Below are 17,073 nucleotides of genomic sequence, written 5' to 3' on the forward strand. Positions count from 1 at the left end.
ATCAGAACAAGTACATATCTAAAAGATGTTGACATTTCCAAACATGCAACTCATCGTGAAAAAAAAGATACACAACAGTCAAACTGCAGTATCGCAGCAAAATGACTGTTATTTTCGGTGAATTTTCAATGTCCTACAACTAATGGTCTAGAAATGCTCTAAAGCCACAATGGCGGGCGGTGGAAGTATATTTCAAAAGTCAGTGGCATATATATGGTACTAAAGACTGTAGCTTTAATGGGAAGTTTATTATACATGGAATGGTGTACATTACAAAGCGTCCTTGTACTTAAATAGTGCTAACAGTCGTTTGGGACCAATGTTACATGCAGCTGATCCCAATACACCATAGGGGCATTTTTTTTCTTCGTAGACAAATTACATTTAGGAATTAGAATGGAGTCTATATGCACGTGTATGACATGGAAGAAGCTTGTTTCAACGGAACATTTGTTAATGGCAAGAGGAAGTACCACACATAGCATCACTGTACTTAAATAGCCTTGACATACGTTTTGACATTAAATTACACGCATCACATTCCACTGCACATCTAGGTGACAAGGTCTTTCTTTTTCATAGACAAATTACATTTTATATGCATGTATATGACATGGAAGACTGCAGTTTTAATGGCACATTTGTTAATGGTTGGAGGGAGTGCTATGCATAGCTTCGTTGTACTTAAATAGGACTGACTGATGTTTGGAAACTATCTGACAGTTTTTCGCTAATAACCTTTTTGTATTCTTTGAATTCCACATTTATTGCATGTAACACCTGTTGGAGTAGGTACAACATCTTACAGTGAACTTTCGTTGATCTTACAATGATTGAGTGATCAAAATCACGAACAGTACATATCCATCTCGATGCTCCCACTAAAATAATAACACAGATATACTCTAAAATGGTTCAAATGGCTCTGAGCACTATGGGACTTAACTTCTACGGTCATCAGTCCCCTAGAACTTAGAACTACTTAAACCTAACTAACCTAAAGGACATCACACACACCCATGCCCGAGGCAGGATTCGAACCTGCGACCGTAGCAGTCGCGGGGTTACAGACTCTTACGCCTAGAACCGCTGGGCCACCCCGGCCGGCACAAATCTACTCTCACTCCACTTCAGCTCATGCCACTTGCTGCAGATCATGTGTGTTCATGGCACTTTGTCGCTTCAGAAATATGTCTTGTGATGCCTCTCGAGCTGTTAATTTTAAAGTACCAACAACAAACACAGCGAGTAATTGCTGCACTAACACTGCTGGTGTCGAAGACGGGAATGTCGAGACAAGAATGTGACACACTAAGGCATCAACTGCCCTAGATATATACGTCAGTTTGCTGCACAGCTTCCCTTGAACATGTGACGGAAAAAAAATCTGGGAAAGGCGACATATTTCTCGCAGAAACATAGGAGTTGGTTCAAATGGCTCTGAGCACTATGGGACTCAACTGCTGAGGTCATTAGTCCCCTAGAACTTAGAACTAGTTAAACCTAACTAACCTAAGGAAATCACAAACATCCATGCCCGACGCAGGATTCGAACCTGCGACCGTAGCGGTCTTGCGGTTCCAGACTGCAGCGCTTTTAACCGCACGGCCACTTCGGCCGGCAAACATAGGAGTGGATTTGAGTATGTGTGGATGTATATAGGTAATTTTTTACTCGATCACTGTGGGAGGTTGGGATAGAAAGGTAATCGGTAGCACTGACGCGATGTATCCTGCACCTCGAACTGCACAGCCACTTGCAGAGTTTCATTTGCATGGATTTTTAAGAGGGCTGTGACGACTTTGTTTTCTTTCGCAGTTTTCCCATCTGTGAGACTGTGCCCCGAATTGCACTCACTTTTGAAACACGTGGCCTAACAGTAAAATACACGCCGGCACTGACACTCGTGGCTGCTTTTACCTACAAGACTAATTGTATCTTCACTTGATAGAAGCCATGCGACCTGCTACAAACAGCGCGCTCGAGATGGCTGCCCTCCTGCACGCTCTTTCTGTATGAGGAAAGCCTCGGACTGCTGTAAATACACCACACTGTTATGTGAATCATCCAGCGTGATGCGGTTCTGCCTGGAACGCGTCCAGCTTAACGGTAATGACTAACAGTAGTATGCGACGTAGTCCACATACGCTGCATAAAGAAGTGCGCAGTAATATGAAATCAGACATTTCCACTAGATTTCTAAGTCGAACGTGGAAATACGAGAGCAAAGCGGTATCGTTTCTACAGAAGTCAGAAAACATATGAGATTTACTGTGAGTTCTTGAAAAACGAGAACAATAGCGTATCGGTATACATTACAGCGTCGATTCTGTGTTACACAAGAAGACAATTTTGTTGACAGTATTGATACATTTAGAAATTTATCACGCAAAACGTAGAACGCATGCGTGTTTTATGGTGTGCACTTAACATCAGACCCCTCTATAATGTTTTTAAATTACACCAGGTAACATACATACAGCAAATCACTGACTTTTCACGGAAAAATCAACCAAAAACGTGAAATTTCCACATAAAGAAAGGGTAGCGTTACACATTTCACTTCTTGTCGGAACTATATTTAATACTTCGAAATGGGCGAATAATCTATACTCAACGTAAATCGGAGGACTTCCGCTTCAAATCCGTGACGGACTTCTCGACCTGTCCTGGGGATGGTAAACCTCGCGAGCGCGGGATAGGGTGTTCTTCCCCTGAAAGTGTTCCTACCACGCAGCGTACACTTTGCAATTACCGACGGTGGATGGCAGCCAGCGGCCACGGATATGATTCGCGAGTTGCAGCGGTAATGAGGCATTTTTCGCTGCGGGATGGAACAGATAAGAATAGGTTTCAGTTTTTTTTTGTTTTACCGGGTGAGACAATACTTAGAGGAAATATAGTCTATCACATCCAGCTGTACAGTGTCTTCGCAATACATAAGCGATGCGGAAACGTGTTTTCTCAGTCGCAGCGACTACGGGGCAGGATACATTTAGGAAGGAGTGGTTAGCAGGCAGGTACATTGCTATGCTTCACAAGGCCGGTGTGTCGGTTTGCAGAAAGCACTTCCCCTCAGCATTCAGGAATGTCTTTGAAGCCAGAACGCTTAATAGTTCCTGAAATATTCTAGACAGGAATTTTGTTTCCTCGATGGCGAGTGTTCATCGGAGGTGAGGCTATCATCTGGAGTGCCCCAGGGAAGTGTGGTAGGTCCGCTGTTGTTTCCTATCTACATAAATGATCTTTTGGATAGGGTGGATAACAAAGTGCGGCTGTTTGCTGATGATGCTGTGGTGTACGGGATGGTGTCGTCTATGAGTGACTGTAGGAGGATACAAGATGACTTGGACAGGATTTGTGATTGGTGTAAAGAATGGCAGCTAACTCTAAATATAGATAAATGTAAATTAATGCAGATGAATAGGAAAAAGAATCCCGTAATGTTTGAATACTCCATTAGTAGTGTAGCGCTTGACACAGTCACGCCGATTAAATATTTGGGCGTAACATTGCAGAGCGATGTGAAATGGGACAAGCATGTAATGGTAGTTGTGGGGAAGGCGGATAGTCGTCTTCGGTTCATTGGTAGAATTTTGGGAAGATGTGATTCATCTGTAAAGGAGACCGCTTATAAAACACTAATACGACCTATTCTTGAGTACTGCTCGAGCGTTTGGGATCCCTATCAGGTCGGATTGAGGGGGACATAGAAGCAATTCAGAGGCGGGCTGCTAGATTTGTTCTTGGTAGGTTTGATCATCACGCGAGTGTGACGGAAATGCTTCAGGAACTCGGGTGGGAGTCTCTAGAGGAAAGGAGGCCTTCTTTTCGTGAATCTCTACTGAGGAAATTTAGAAACCAGCATTTGAGGCTGACTGCAGTACAATTTTACTGCCGCCAACTTATATTTTGCGGAAAGACCACAAAGATAAGATAAGAGAGATTAGGGCTCGCACGGAGGCATATAGGCAGTCATTTTTCCCTCGTTCTGTTTGCGAGTGGAACGGGGAGAGAAGATGATAGTTGTGGTACGAGGTACCCTCCGCCACGCACCGTATGGTGGATGGCGGAGTATGTATGTAGATGTAGATGTTTACGAAGAACTGTTTGGTTTTGTCAAGTATTATCTCTCTCTGTGCCTCTCTGCTGAGAAAGCTTTTTGCATTAACGGCAGAGTACTCTGGAAATAGTGGTATTATTGGAGACTGATGTTGAAAGTTATGATCATGGAGAGGTTAGAGAGCTGTATCCCACTTGTTCCGTGAAATTGATCGACAGAGTCAATTATTTACGAATGGAGAAGACCGCGGGCAGCATACCACGTACGCACGCACGCACACACACACACACACACACACACACACACACACACAGGTGTTGTGGAAGCATGTTATTGTTGTAGACTCTGTGTGTGTGTGGTTTGAGGTTTTCGGGCGCTAAACAGCGTGGTCATCAGCGCCCAAACGCATAGAAAATGGAACACATGCGGTGAAGGGACAAAGACGGACAGCGAACAAGGAGAACGGCTGAAAGACACAGACCTGACGCAGTTACAAATCCTCACATACAGAGGCAAAACAAGAGGAGAAGCAACGCACTAAAAAGGAAAGAAAACACAAGGAAAAGAGAACAGAAATCGAAGTGAAACAAGTAGGTAATCGTGACTGCTGGACCTCTTACCTAAAACCTGGGTGAGCCAGTCACCCAGTAGCACATTAAAATCCTCTCCCTAAAATCCGAGGCAACAGATTGGACAGGACACAAAACCGTAAGACCTTAACCACAGTCGTTGCGTCGTCTTGCAAAATAGAGGGCAAATACAGTGGCAAGGGAACCACCGCTCTCTGGTCAGAGAATAAAGGACAGTCAAGTAAAATGTGGCGGACAGTAATCTGGACGCCACAAGCACTGCAGATTGGGGGGTCCTCCCGCCGGAGTAAAAAACCATGCGTTAAAGGAGTGTGCCCAATGCGAAGGCGAGTGAAGAGAACCACATCCCGCCTGCATGACTGGTAGGACGTACGCCATGGCCGCGTGGTGGCCTTGACCAGACGCAGCTTATTTTCACCAACCTCCAGCCACTCCTCTTCCAATTGACGCAAAACACGAAAACGCAAAAGGGAGGTGACAGCATGGAGGGGGACGGCACATTCAACAACGTGAGCGAGGGAACATGCATCTTTGGCAGCCACATCCGCCAGTTCGTTTCCCCTAATACCCACGTGCCCCTGCACCCAGCAGAAAGAAACCTCCTTCCCCTGCCGTTGCAGGTGGAGTAGGGCATCATGGATGTTCTGCACGACCGTATCCGCTGGGTACAAGTGTTGCATGGTCTGAAGGGCAGTCAGGGAGTCAGAACAGATGAGAAACTTAAGACTGGGAACACATTTCATCTGCTCCAATGCCCGCAAGACCGCAAACAATTCGGCATCAAAGATGGTAAACGCCGCAGGAAGCCGTAACTTGACGACTCGATCAGGGAAAACAACAGCACAACCAACAGAGTCCCCCTGTTTATATCCATCCGTAAATATTGGTACGTGGTCGGGATGCTGATTTAAAATATCGTAAAATAAGGAGGTGAAAACAAACACAGGAGTGCAGCTCCTCCGGTAGTCTGACAAGTCTAAAAGGACGCTGGGCCTCTGGAGCAACCAGGGAGGCAGGCGGGTAAAACCCTGGAGTTGGGGTGCCACACGCTCCACACCAAGCGACTCAAGCAAATGCCTGGCACGAATCCCAAATGGTCTCGTTGCCCTGGGACAACTGGAAAAGAGACGTTCCATAAGCGGTCGGGCAATGGTAGGGTACGCAGGGGAGGTAGGACAGGCAAGGAATTAACACACCCGTCGCAGCACGAGGAGTTTCCGCCGGATGGCGAGCGGCGGTTCCCCAACCTCAGCACACAGGCTGGGGATGGGACTGGTACGGAAGGCACCAGTGGCCAGCCTGATACCCTCATGGTGTACTGCGTCAAGAATCTTCAGATACGAAGGCCCCGCTGACCCATACATGGTGTATCCATAGTCAAGACGCGACCGGACGAAAGCCCTATAAAACTGCAGCAGACGCACCCGATCTGCTCCCCAGGGCCGATGGCTCAAACACTTCAAAATATTCAGTGCCTTCAGGGCCCGCACCTTTCTAGACTGGCGATATCCTCTTTTTGCTCTCGTACATCTATACACATGAGACTGAATGCATAATTTTGTTTGGATCCTGGAGAATGGCCCACATCACGTTTGCGAAATCATAACAGGGCTCCCTACGCTGTCACCCGGCAGTTGAGGCCGCGCTCACTGGTTGTTGCCACGTACTCAGGGCCCGGCACTGTGCAATCTTTGTGCACGATCTGTAAGCGCCTTTAGGATTTTTGAGTGAACTCTATAGTCAAATTCATGTGGACTAGGTTATACAGCAATGCAGCGTCCCCGTCAGTTTTTTCGAAAGCGATATTGTGAACATCTCTCGCGTGATACTATGTCCAACGAACGACAGGCCGTAAAAGTTTCGGTGGGTTTGGGTATGAAGGTATCAGCAGTGAGAAGCGTTAATGAATATCTTTGACCAGTTTAACAGACTAGCTGAAGGGTTGCAGAAAAAACTTTAATATGAAATAACACTTGTTTAACACGTAATACGATATCTGATGAACGGGAATAAGCTTAGGAGAACATATTTATATGCTAAAAGTTTCTGGCATGTATAGATATGAGGGAGGAATAGAGCTATCAACAGTGAGAAGCATCAAAGAGTAGCTTTGACCGACCTAATGTCTTTCCTATATGAGCCTGACTTTACTTAGCCACGAACCACTTCAGACAGTGCCGGCACATCCACAGTATTTGAAAGCACACCCCTGTTGACCGTTCAGTTCTTCATCCGTAACGAACGGTCAGGTATTTCGCTATTGTTCCAGAGGGGCCGTCTTTCCGAGAAGTACGTTTAATGGTTTGCAGGATGTGTCTTGTTCTTGAGTGTCTTGTCCAACTGTGGCTGACTCCTGCACATCGGAAACAGAAGCCTCTTGTTTGGCTGTGAAGTGATGTTATCAGTGACATCACACTGCTTTTTCACGGCTGTATTGAGACAAGTTGTTACAAGCCTCTCTTTCTCTCTCTCTCTGTCTGTCTCTCTCTCTCTCTCTCTCTCTGTCTCTCTCTCTCTCTCTCCCTCCATATGGCAGGTTCAAGAGTTCCAGAACTCTCATGTTTGGCTGTAAGGTCATTATACACATTGTCCATCTTTATTTGGTTGAGAGAATGTCGATTGTGTTGTGTTGTTTACATAGAGATGGTGAAGCACTGGTGGAAGAACCATTGTTGGTTCTCAAAACACGAGAAACACATATGATTATGAGTATTATAACCTTAGTTGACTTTGTAAAATACAAGGATGGTCTTCAATCTGTAATATCATTGACAACGATATTCGTATTACCAGTTTCGTCCTTTTCGAGTTTTCACATAAAAATCATCACAAACGAGATAAGTTTCTAGTTACTCAGTGGTTTCCTGCACATCCCTTGGCTCTCTAAAGACATAATTTCTGCTCTTTATCTTCAGAATTGTACTGTGTAAGCGATCGGTAGCATACTGCTTCGTGGTTGATATCGAGAACATTCATGTAAACTGTGTGATATTCCCGCAAACCATATGAAAATACATGAAATTCTGGGAATTTTCATATGGCGCTTGATGCTTTCAGTATACAAACGTCACAAATATAGTCTTTTTTTGGTGTAATAAAATCGCATATTGCAGCTGATGTCGGTATATTTATTCGCGACTGACGAAGCATTTCCCATCAACAGAGTTCAGCAACAAAATGTTCTTATAATCGCAGAGTCCGGAGATGTTCGCAACTCGTTGCAGAAACCACGGGAGCAAGCAGGCCAGACCAGCGCCGTTAGCGGATGCATTTGTGCGGGAGGAACCAGAGCAGCCTTTTCACACCAGTTCAGAGAGTGGTCCCTCTGCGCGTTGTGCATCCCGATCAAACACGAGGCCAGCGCGTGCGTGGGCAGTTGCCTCGTGGCCGTTGGCCGCAGTGGATGACCGACCGACCTCACGGGGTATATCCTAGCTTTACGACTGTGTACGGTGCATGTGCTTCCGTTTTTGGGATCTGTGTGCCTTAGCAATATATGTAGGAGTTCCTGGCGGCTGATAGCTACATGCAGAAGTCATGATTTTGTATGGTGCAGGATATGAATTGTGTTTACTACAGCGTCGGAGCGAAATAGCTTGATGGTACAATCGTTTGTGGTGATATAGCCTGGTTGTAGATCGGTTTCACGCCGAAAAATTCAAGCTTTCCTCGACAGCAGCAGAGCAGTGTTATGGAATAAATATCTTTGGCAATAGTTTCCGTATTTCATAATCCATAGATCACTTTTGCAGGGTTCAGTCGTCAGTGCACTATAACTGCGGTGCGTCTTTTTTTCTGATCTGTACAAAAATGGTTTTCCATTAAAATTCTCGTAATTTTTCCATTTATTGAAAGTGGAGGATAGTGTTCCCACACCATCAGCAACATTTTGGTGGGCAAATTCAGTAAGAACCAATCAGAATGCTCCATTCACAGAAAGTTCCATGTCGTCAGAAAGTCACAAGACAACCTTCGTGGGGAGCAGAGTAGTCTTTACAGACTGGTTCGAACAAGACAGGGGTAGAACAAGCAATTACAGAAAGTTCTGTGACGTTGAAGAGTCATGTGATGTCTTCTTTTTACCAATGTTCAGAAACAAGTCCAGGCACATCGGCCTCCTCAAGTTTGGACAGGTGGAATGCTCTTCCCCAACCGCCATTGTGGCTTTACTGCGTCTCTAGACCAGCAGTTGTAGGACATCGGAAATTCACCGAAAATAACAGACATTTTTCTCATTATTAATATAGCGCTTCGAATTCCAGGAGAATATTTTAGACTTCCGATCTGCTTGCGGGCTTGTAAATACGTCTAGAACTTTTAGATATATAATTGTTCTGATTTTCCCGCCTGTGCTTAGACACCAGTGTGGATATCCCATTATAGAACTGTGCTTCGAAAAGTGAGGGAAATAAAAAATGCCTTAACATATTGACTCTAGCAGCAAAATATACTAAGCCCCTCAGCTTTCATTTATTTCGACTTGTAGGTGAAGCAAGTGTCCTATGTAGCACTACTATTTATTTTGATGTCTAATTCCATCGGGAACCATGCACACCACGACCGTATAATTGTCAATATGAACACCTCAAAAAGACTTTTGTTTCACATCGGTTACGAGAGTTCCGGAAATTGGAATAGAGATCAACATAAACATCATTTCCGCACATTTTATTGTTAATGAAAACCACACATTGCATGTTGTACCACCATACAGCGAGATGATCTGAGGCGGTGGTCCAGATTGCTGTACACGCCGATACCTCTAATACCCAGTAGCACGTCCTCTTGCACAGATGCACGCCTGTATTCGTCATCGCATACTATCCTCAACTTCATCAAGGCACTGTTGATCCAGATTGTCCCACTCCTCAACGGCGATTCGGCGTAGGTCCCTGTGTGGTTGGTGGATCACGTCGTCCATAAACAACCCTTTTCAATCCATCCCAGGCATTTTCGATACGGTCCAAGTCTGGAGATCATGCTGGCCACTCTAGTCGAGCGATGTTGTTATCCTGAAGGAAGTCATTCACAAGATGTGCACGATGGGGCAGCGAATCAGCGTCCATGAAGATTCCAATATGCTGTCGATATGGTTGCACTATCGGTCGGAGGGTGGTATTCACGTATCGCACAGCCGTTATGGCGCCTTCGATGACCACCAGCGGCGAACGTTGGCCCCACATAACGCCACCCCAAAACAGCTGGGAACCTCCATCTTGCTGCACTCGGTGTACAGTTTGTCTAAGGCGTTTAGCGTGACCGGGCTGCCTCCAAACACGTTCCTGACAGTTGCCTGGTTGAAGGCATATGCGACAATAATCGGTGAAGAGAACATGATGCCAATCCTGAGCGGTCCATTAGGCAAGTTGCTGGGCCTATCTGTACCGTGGTGCATGGTGCCGTGGTTGCAAAGATGGACATCACCATGGACGTCGGGAGTGAAGTTGGGCATCATGCAGCCTATTGCGCACAGTTTGGGTTGTAACACGACGTCCTGTGGCTGCACGAAAAGAGTTATTCAACATGGGGCGTTGCCGTCAGTGTTCCTCCGAGCCATAATCCGTAGGTAGCGGTCATCCACTGCAGTAACAGCCCTTGGGCAGACTGAGCAAGGCCTATCATCGACAGTTCCTGTCTCTCTGTATGTCCTCCATGTCCAAACAACATCACTTTGACTCACTTGGAGTCGCCTGGACAGTTCCCTTCTTGAGAGCCCTTACTGGCACAAGGTAACAATGCGGACGCGATCGAACAGCGGTATTGACCGTCTAGGCATGGTTGAACTACAGACAACACGAGTCATATACCTCCTTCCTGGTGGAATGACTGGAACTGATCGGCTGTCGGACCCGCTCCGTCTAATAGGTGCTGCTCATGCATGGTTGTTTACATGTTTGGGTGGGTTTAGTGACGTCGCTGTACAGTCAAAGGGACTGTGTTTGTGATACAATACCCACAATCAACGTCTAGCTTCAGGAGTTCTGGGAACCAGGTTGATGCAAATTTTTTTTTCGATATGCGTATTTTGGATAAATGGTAGAATCGGTTGTAGTCCATCTACTACTAGTTTCGAGTGGTATTGAGAATTTTTGTTTCCACCAGGATAACACTAGTTGTATGATATCGTCAATTTTGAGCCATACTGCGATTTTAGGCGCTTGTTGTGTAGCATTATGCATAAAGACATGTAATTAGGAGCCGTATTTACTTCAGTTTCCAAGCAAAAATAAATAAAGTGCACTAACCTATCCATCTGTAGCTTGACAAAAACTAACCACTCCCTGCCATTTTCAGGGGAAGGCTGGCGGTGGGGACTGGGAGCAGGGTGGGGGAGGCCAACATGACTCTCTGGTGGATGTAATGTGAACTAGCTCATTCAGTCCCTTCATGTCCAGGCAGACACACATGCATCTCTGAGTTAGTTTACTCGAGGCAGTCCAATTGAGCTATAAATGAGTAAATTAATAAAATACCCTGCCTTCCTCTCCATCATAGAATTACAGTTTCTCACGAAAAATAAATAAAGTATCCTAACCTTCCTCTCTGGTAGCTGGTAGACTGCCCATTTCCGACCATTTCTGGGTGTGACGTCATGGGAGTCATGGAGCTGATGTTATAGATGTGGGTGGGAGGAGTTATGTTAGTGGAGGTAGGCTAACTGACCTTTTTCGGCCATTGGTTCAAATGACTCTGAGCACTATGGCACTCAACATCTATTGTCATCAGTCCCCTAGAACTTAGAATTACTTAAACCTAACTAACCTCAGGACGTCACACACATCCATGCCCAAGGCAAGATTCGAACCTGCGACCGTAGCGGTCGCACGGTTGCAGACTGAAGCGCCTAGAACCACTCGGCCACACCGGCCGGCTTTTCCCGCCATTTCCAGATGGTGGAGGGTGTGTGACATCATAGGGTGGTGAGGAAAACGCAGCCACCATTGTGAATAAATTATCTGTGGCATAAACGGATCTGTTCCAGTACTCCCGCCTACTTCTCCGTCGAACGTTACCGCACAAGTATGGGTTTCCCAACTGCTAATGACTAATATTATGCTATACTGCTAGTGTCTTGTTCGTAACCCTGTGCAGATTACATTCATATACAGCAAAGACGTTAGCAAAATAGTTAAACCAATAAAAATGATTTTGCAATAGGCTGACGCTCACCATTGACGCTTAATTGCGGCATTCTGTGCGGGATCAGGGAAGTACAGTCGTTTAACATTCCATTGTTAATCCAGGAGTATAAAATACAATACCTACGTGTAAAGTAGTTAATTTTTCTCTGTCTTACCCTGCCCAACCGAATTCCAGGTAATCATGGTCGCATGCCTAACCGCCAAAAAAATTTCCTCCATACAGAGATTTTCATACGTGGTTTCAAAATTCAGAACAGCTTCTTCTTCATGGACTTTGTTTATCCACAGACCTGGCCAGGAGATGAAGATATTTGCGATGGTATCACGAAGGGAGTGGTAACAACAAGTTTGTTATAAATACAAATATTTCGTCAGAGCCCCAGACTGAAACGCAAAAAAAAAAAAAAAAAAAAAAAAAAAAAAAATGAAAATTGGGACATACGGTTGAAATTAGATTCTGTTCAGGGACGCGAATCCAGAACATTGGCCTTCACGGTCAGCGCTTGCCGTTATCTCACTATCAACGAATTTAGTAGTTAACCTCAAGAAACACAGTGACTGGCTGTCTGTATTATGCTTTTCATTTTTCGAACACAGCCTATTACCAGCTTAGAAACGGAAGTGATTATACTTTCTGCAGGATCTGACCATTATTTTGCAGGACAATGCTAAATCACGTACAGTGCAAGCTGTTACTGATTTGTTTGACTGATGGGGCTGCTAAGTGCTATACCACCTACTGCACTTCCCTAACTTAAGCCCTCGTAAGTTCAACTCGATTACTAAACTGAGGGAAACACTTCACGGCATTCGCTTCAGAACTGCTACAAATTCGTCGGGCAGTAGACCGCGCCTCTCGAACTGTCAACGCAACTGGCAATGCTAAAGCCCGACGGCATACGGACCGTGCATCAGAACGCTGAGCGTTGAGCGTGCCGAGTTTCTGACGTCACAGCGTGGAATAGCACGTTCGGGAGTCTTTCGAACGTGCAGAGCAATATCTGGCATGTCAGATATTCTGAGCGTGCGTCCGAGCGTTGACCAATGAGATGGCACAACCTACGTCACATGCACGTCATCTCCCTTCAGCACACAGTTGTGAGGCGCCATATTGGCATTAATTTTTTTTTCTTTATTGTTATTTTCACACCTGATACAGGTAGGCCAGCAGCGGGATACTACGTCGCTCTTCGGCCACAGATAAAACTAATGACACAAAAGAAGACAATCGCAGAACAGACATGGTGGATGGACAAACGTAGACATACAAAATTAAAACACACGGAGCCGTTCACGGGTGCAGAGTCCAAAATAAAAATGTACAGACACGTGGACACGCACAGAGATGACGGATGGCAGTCATTTCAAGCCTATGCTTATATATGCCGTTTACGAGCACCAGCAAACTGAGAATCAGTGGAAAACCTGTTGTTAGCTGTGTGATTTGTTCCAATAAAATAATGAGGTACATCATATTCGTGGCAAAAGAATTATTGTCACTTGCGTATTATGAGAGTATGTTATTTGAAGGCAGCGACACACTGAAGATCCACCCAAAACCCATTGTTCTTGGTACAATTTGTTATAATTAAATTTCAATCAGTAACATATCTACGATTGAAGTTTTCAGCATGTTGTAATATGCTATGATTGGGTAGCAGTAGTGTGTTGCTGGCTTAGCGTAGTGAGTGACGTCACTAGACCGTATAAAGCTATGGCGGTGGTTCGCGTCTCGGAACTTCCGAATTTTTTTCCTAACATTTGCGTTTTTATTAGTGTGGTATCGGTAGCAACGATGCCACGGCGTAGGTGCAAGTTCAAAAGTTGGCACTACGAGACACCGACGACAGCGCCCTCTAGCCGGCGCTGTGGAGCTCTACGAGCGTCGCTCCGGATTCAGCCCATTTTATGAAGAGCAGGCGGCCGGGACACTTCGCTTCAACTTCAGAGGGTGTTGGCTTTGCTATTGAGACTTTGCACTACTTACGACGGGTCTAAGGCTTACTCATCATCGCAATGTTATGTAACCATTTATTAACTTGTTTTTGCCTACAGTAAACATCTATAATTTGTCACGCCGTACCGACGTGTTTTACCTTTTACTGCTCCTACTCACTTCCTACACTCAGCCTACCCTTCAGTTTACAAGAGCAGACCCACGCGCCGCCTTCCAAGCGGGATACAAAAATTAAGTACTGATACTTTATTATTAATTTAATATAGTGGTGGTGGTGTGTTGGGGCTTATGGGCGCTCAACATCGAGGTCATCAGCGCCCTGACACACATTAAAAGGAACGAATGTGGGCACACCTAAGAAAACTAAAGCACACACTCAAACAAAGCAGGAAAAGAAGGAAAATGCTACATAAGATAGTAAAACGTAAGGAAAGGGGAAACATAGCAACAAGAATGTCACAGGAAATTGTTATTGGCTGGCCACTTACATAAAATATGGGCGAGCTTGCCACACAGTGAGCGAATTAAAATCCTCTCCCTAAAATCTTTGTAAAAACATTTGACAGGGCACAGAACTTTAAAACTTTAACTACATTCGTCCGAGTGTTGCCTAAAAGAGATGGCAGGTCGGCTGGCAAGTCAGTCGCGACCCGCTGGTCAGAAAATAAAACGTAATCCAATAAAACGTGGCGCACAGTGACCTGGACGCCGCAAGCACCACAAATTGGAGGGTCCTCTCGCCGGAGCAGGAAGCCGTGCGTCATAGGGCTGTGGCCTATTCGAAGCCGAGTGAGGAGAACCTCGTCCCGTCGATGGGGCTGAAAGGAAGTACACCACACACGCGTTGTGGGCATGACTATACGGAGCTTATTGTCAGTCACTTCCAGCCACTCATCCTCCCACCGACGGATGACCCGTGAGCTCAACAGCGAGGTGAGTGCGTGCAAGGGGATAGCACACTGAGATACTTGTGGGGCGAGACACGCCTCCTTGGCTGCGAGGTCTGCCCTTTCATTCCCAACAATGCCAACATTCCCCGGAACCCAGCAGGTATATACTATAATATTTGATGTTATGTAAATATAAGTTCACCTTGTTTTTTTCGAAGGGTGAGTTTGTTCGATTGGCTTAATCTACAGGAAAGCTTGCGCTCCTTGTATAAAGATATTTTGCTCCTTTCTCTTTTACGCTTCGTAATTCACATGTTGCAAAGATTCTGCCACTGGGTAGTGAAATATGCTCACTATTTGTATATACTTGAATTTAGCATATTTCGTGACAGTACTCACTTTTCCGTGAAATGTTTATAAGATGATATTTGACTTTTTTGTGTTGGCTCCAGCCGTCTACTGAAAGTATGATTTTTTGGTGTTTCAAACACCATTTTTCCAAACGTGCTTCCTTCTTGATGTTTATATAAAAAAGAAGTAGAATAACTCATTTTTGCTGGTCACTTGCAAATTATTATAACGGGGACCTGTACATTGTTCCACCGTCACACACCGAGAGTTCAATGCCGACTGACTACGGTCAAAGACGACTCCAGCGTCAAAGACATTTCACACAACACACAAGCTTCCACTTGTAACCAGTCACTTTGATATTCTTCGTCACGTCTACTAATATTAATCAATATGCTGTCACTCTCGAACATATAAGCAAATTAGCATAAAATAAGGCAAATTACAATTCACAAAAAATATTCTGACAAAAATATAAGAAAACATTTACAACCTCCCTCATTAGATTTGGTATCGACAAATCCGGTAGAAAATAATACATCTCCCAGATCCATTTCAGTAGGAACAGTGATCAAGTAAGACTGACCTTGGGCGTTTTACTAAAATGTGGTAATGATGAAATAATGTTTATCTTATGTGGAGAAGTATTGCAAATTGGTATCGCACTGTTTGTAATGGAACTTTTATAAGCTTGTGTCCTTATTTATTCGACATGGTACTTTCCTTTTCGTGGACAATGGAGGAAATATGGGTTTTAATAGAGCTAACGCGGGAATTTTACGCGCTCCCCTTTAGTAAACAGTGTGATTCACGAACTAGAAACATCCCGCGACTGCTGCTAGAGTGCGTTGTGATCGTGTATACCACGTTGTGGGCCCACCTACCGTATGCACAAGTCACATAATTTCTGAGCCTTCAGCAGCACGTTGAACTTAGCACGCTCAACGTTGACGTTCGGAAGCACGGTCCGTGTGCCGACGGCTTAAGAGCATCCTACGACTTCCACATCGCTGGCAGCGGGCTATACACAATGCTAGTCACTACTTTGAAGGGCAGTAAAACTTTGAAACACGTATCTATTTTGTACGAGCTGTAAATAAATAGTTGCCACTATTAAAGTTCCAACCCTCGTAGTTAATCCATCCTGGGACTTGAGAATCTCACCGACACTGGCAGGATATTGGTCCCGAGAATTCCAAGACCCGTATCAAAGTCTGTACAGTAGTTCCTCAGAGTAGCCCGGACATATAAAAGAAAAAAAAACGAGCAGGGAATCTTCGGTTTATATATGCATAGTGAGAACGTTTAATAAAACATTTTTATTTAATTGCTAAGAGATGATAACAACTTTTATTTTACGTTTGCATGCAGTCATGTTCGTCTGTCAGTCATGTTCGTCTGTTATGGTTTCGATGGATGATAAATGCAATCTATGTTCAAATAGTAAAAACAATCTCTTACGTCCGCAGTTCGTGGTCGTGCGGTAGCGTTCTCGCTTCCCACGCCCGGGTTCTCGGGTTCGATTCCCGGCGGGGGCAGGGATTTTCTCTGCCTCGTGATGACTGGGTGTTGTGTGATGTCCTTAGGTTAGTTAGGTTTAAGTAGTTCTAAGTTCTAGGGGATTGATGATCATAGATGTTAAGTCACATAGTGATCAGAGCCATTTGAACCAAAGCCATTCTCTTATGTGATATAATTACAGTTTAACAAGTTTTAGATTTTTGACTTTGCTTGTACTGTGCAACTTGATTATTGCTGAATTTCATGATTGTATGTCAATGAAAAGTACCCTATACGTTTTGAGGAGTGACATAAATGGCAGTATATTTTGATTGCACTGACTTTGAAGAATGAATTTTCCCAATATTCATTTTGTATGTACTATATTTCGAGAACAATGAGTTTTCTCAGTTACACCACGTTTTCGAAGTGTGAGTTACCTGTGCAATACGTATGACATATCCATGAGTGCGGTATTTGTCTGACAGTTCCTTGTTGTTTCTCTCTACACCATTAGGAGCGTGCAGGGATGCGGATCAATAGCCGGTGTTGATGCTGATTTCCGCATTGTAACTACTCT

This window comes from Schistocerca serialis, chromosome 8, assembly GCF_023864345.2.
Source record: "Schistocerca serialis cubense isolate TAMUIC-IGC-003099 chromosome 8, iqSchSeri2.2, whole genome shotgun sequence".
In the NCBI taxonomy this organism is placed as follows: Eukaryota; Metazoa; Arthropoda; class Insecta; order Orthoptera; family Acrididae; genus Schistocerca; species Schistocerca serialis.